At 42.9% G+C, this 3,437-nt stretch overlaps 1 pseudogene; it reads left to right on the top strand.

Moving 5' to 3' along the window:
• Positions 1–1,020: 1,020 nt before the first annotated feature.
• Positions 1,021–3,169, top strand: LOC118729613 (annotated as a pseudogene).
• The last annotated feature ends 268 nt before the right edge of the window (positions 3,170–3,437 follow it).

Below are 3,437 nucleotides of genomic sequence, written 5' to 3'. Positions count from 1 at the left end.
GATGGTTCTGATCCACGACTCACTTTGTTTTACTTGGTCCTCCTCCGAATCTCCAAAACCAAAAGCTACCAGATAGCCAATTTGTCTGTTTAATTCCATCTATTTTGTTGGGGAGGGGATACTGAAGGCTTTTTTGTTTGTTTGTTTTAGTTTAGTTTTTGTTTGTTTTTAACTCTAAACAAACTAAGTTTGCATGTATGCACACACACGATTTTATGCTGAATTGGCATATATCTTATATATTCCATTTCCTTTATCTTTTTTGTTTCTTTTCGTCTTATCTGATTATGTTGCCTTCTGTTTATAGACTGATATAAATTTTTCTTTTGTTTCTCTCCATTACCATTGCCACCTCTAATCATAACTGTTTCCAAATTTTGTAAATTTTATAATTTATAAACCCACTCCCACCCCTCGAGGTTCTCAATGCGTGCCTGGCATCAAACTAGGACACCATTTGACAATGTCTCACCCCTGAAGCATATCATGGCCCTGGGGCTCTACTTTCAGTTTTTCTTTTCTTTCCTTTTTATATTTTCTTTGTTTCTTTAGGGGCAGGACACAATAGGTCTGGAGTTTTCAATTCTTTCATTTCAAGCATCATGGACTTTAATTCTCCACCTAACTGATCTTAATTTTGGGCTCAGATTACTCAATTTATTCCTTCCAAGCCTGTTTTAGACATTATGCTATATAAACACCCTTGGAGGTAAATTAGTATCTGCTTCTTTTATTTTACAGATGGGGAGTCAGAAAGTGGAGAGAGATTGGGTATAGAGCACCAAACTAGAGGTAAGTAGTTATTCAAACTCCTAGTCCTTGTTTAGTTGCTTCCAGGCAGTCAGCTCCCTTCCTTCAATGTTCCAAGTTTTCCATGGAGCCCCAGTGACTAACAATACAGCGAGTAGCTCACAATGTCTGGTTGTATTCTTGATGGGAACCTTCCCTTTGCAGACCAGGTTCTTCCACCTTTCTCCCAGAAACTTCTGCATTCCAAAGCCCTGGGCAGCCTCTCCTTCAATGCACACTATTGTGCTTGAACCACATTTGGGTTCAGGTAAAATTTTAACTGGTCTGAGGTGGTTACTGTTTCATGATCCCTGACCTCCTTCCTTTTATCCCAGATCCCCAAGAGCCAAGAAAGGATACGGTCACTTATGAATGCTATTTCTTTAACCTTCCTGCCAATTAAACACATAAAGTTCATTTCAGGTCATGACAAAAAATTTTAATTGCAGCGAAGAGCCACAGCTCATGAACAGTTATAAGGACCTGCTAGAATTTTCCTCAGAAATTAATGCACTTAGCTGTGGCATGTTGATTAAGATAATGAGCTGAGTGGAACCTAAGAAATGAAATACCTACTAAGAAGAGCTCCTGGTGGCTAACTGGGATCAATTAAAAAGGAAAATAGAGCATAGCAGTCATTTCTACACAGGGACCTTTCACGTAAACTGCATTTCAGGGAGAAGTCTTCACTGAACTACCTGCCTTCTGCACTGAACTGCCCTACTGTGTGCCTGCCCTCTGCGCCAGCCCTTATAAAGGGGTTCCTAAAATCCTATTTCAACCAATGGGACTGAGACTTTCCCTTTCCAATTAGAGCTGTGCTGCTATGTTTCTATCAGTTTCATTACTAATCAATCAAAGCAGTTATACTGAGGCCGGCCAATCAAGATAGTGCTTTTTGGACCAATCAAACTGTGAGGATTTGGATATTTCATTTGTATGAGATGGGCTAGTCAGACACCAGGAGCGGGGACTTTTGTCTGTCTCTGCCTAACATGGCTTCCCTCTGGCTGGAACATTGCACTTTCTCTTCCACCAAAGACTGAGGACTGTGTTTCTCACTGCAACTAAACTCCCAAAGACATTTCTCTGGAGCCAACTGGCACAGGGCAGGAAGACCGGGAACAGGCCGGGTAGAGCAGAGCCCAGCTGTCTGGCCTGAGAGGCACTCCCCCCCAGGGCCTCCTCACAGCATGCAGCATCACAACTGAGCTGTTTGCACTGAATAAAATGACCCCTTCTTTACTGCACCCCAAATTGGGGCTTCTTGTTGGCATAACATTGGTGCTAATGACAACCAGGTGACAGCTACAAGATGAAAATTAAGGTATAAAATAATGGATGCCTTTTTTTCCCCTCCAAATATGAGGCAAAAGAGAAGCAAAGTGAAAAAGAAAAGGGAGAGTTTGGCCACATCCCTGGCCACATCGCCCGCTCTCGCCGTCTTTCCTGCTTCTTCCCAGAAAGGAATGAACATCTTCCTGCTGACCCGGACCTGTCCCACCAGCCGTCCTCATCCTGCCACTGAAGAGCTGGAAGACATGCTCCTGGCATGGTATTTCCGGGAAAAGCCACATTCTCTTTGCACTGGCTTTCACAACTCCATCCTGGATCTTTTTCCTTCATTCATTCCATTATATAAGACATCTGGGAAGCGTATCTACATTGCCTGCCCCTGCGCTGCAGTGTACTTGATTACATTAAGTTTAAGGCAACTCATGATACCTTCTGAGTGGAGTTTCTGGTGGTCCCTGTGAGAGGATGCTCGTTTCTAGTCAATCATGATTTCTCTCCTCTTGAGATTCTGTGGACCTTCTCCATCCACCTGGAATCGGTGGCTCTCCTTCTGCAGCTCTTCATGGTCAGCAAGACCGGGAAGGTGAAGACCGTCACCACCCACTACCTGTTCTTCCTCAATCTCTACCGGGGGCTCTACCTCGTCAACTGTGTCTGGCACTTTTACTTTGCGGGCTTCTTTGACCTCATCACTGCGGTGGTAGTGTTGTCCACCCATGGTCGGCAAACTGTGGCTCACGAGCCCCATGCAGCTCTTTTCCCTTGAGTGTGGCTCTTCCACAAAATACCACAGCCTGGGCAAATCTATTTTGAAGAAGTGGCATTAGAAGAAGTTTAAGAAATTTGTCTCTCAAAAGAAATTTCAATTGTGGTACTGTTGATATTTGGTTCTGTTGACTAATGAGTTTGCCGACCACTGGCCTCGACCATCCTCTACTGCGACTTCTATCAATACTTGTACATCACACAAGTACTCAAGGAAAAGAAGCTCAGTCTGCCAGCATAAGTGCCAAAGACCATGACCAGCATCTGTCCTTCAGGGTGCTCGGACAGAATTTTACCACAGCAAAGGCACAAGATGCTCCATGTGGAAAGTCAGGAATTTCACTCTTATTTCGACAGTCGTCAGTGGCTCTATGAGAACTAGAGGGAGAACCAGGAGGTTCTGTTTGATGCGTCTTGCCATATCTTTTTTATTTTTATGTACAAATACTTATTACACAAAGAAACTTAATGTTGTATTAATAAATTATGTGTGTAGCTTCTATTGGGGAAGTTTCAAAAGTGAAGATTTTGTGAGAAATAGTGCAAACTTCTTTTTTTTTAGAAAATTCTTTGAAACTTTTGGTACT

The sequence above is a fragment of the Pipistrellus kuhlii genome, unplaced genomic scaffold, assembly GCF_014108245.1.
Source record: "Pipistrellus kuhlii isolate mPipKuh1 unplaced genomic scaffold, mPipKuh1.p scaffold_m20_p_3, whole genome shotgun sequence".
Taxonomy (NCBI): Eukaryota; Metazoa; Chordata; class Mammalia; order Chiroptera; family Vespertilionidae; genus Pipistrellus; species Pipistrellus kuhlii.
Note: the sequence above shows the minus strand (reverse complement) of the source record. Positions and strands in the feature narration are given on the sequence as shown.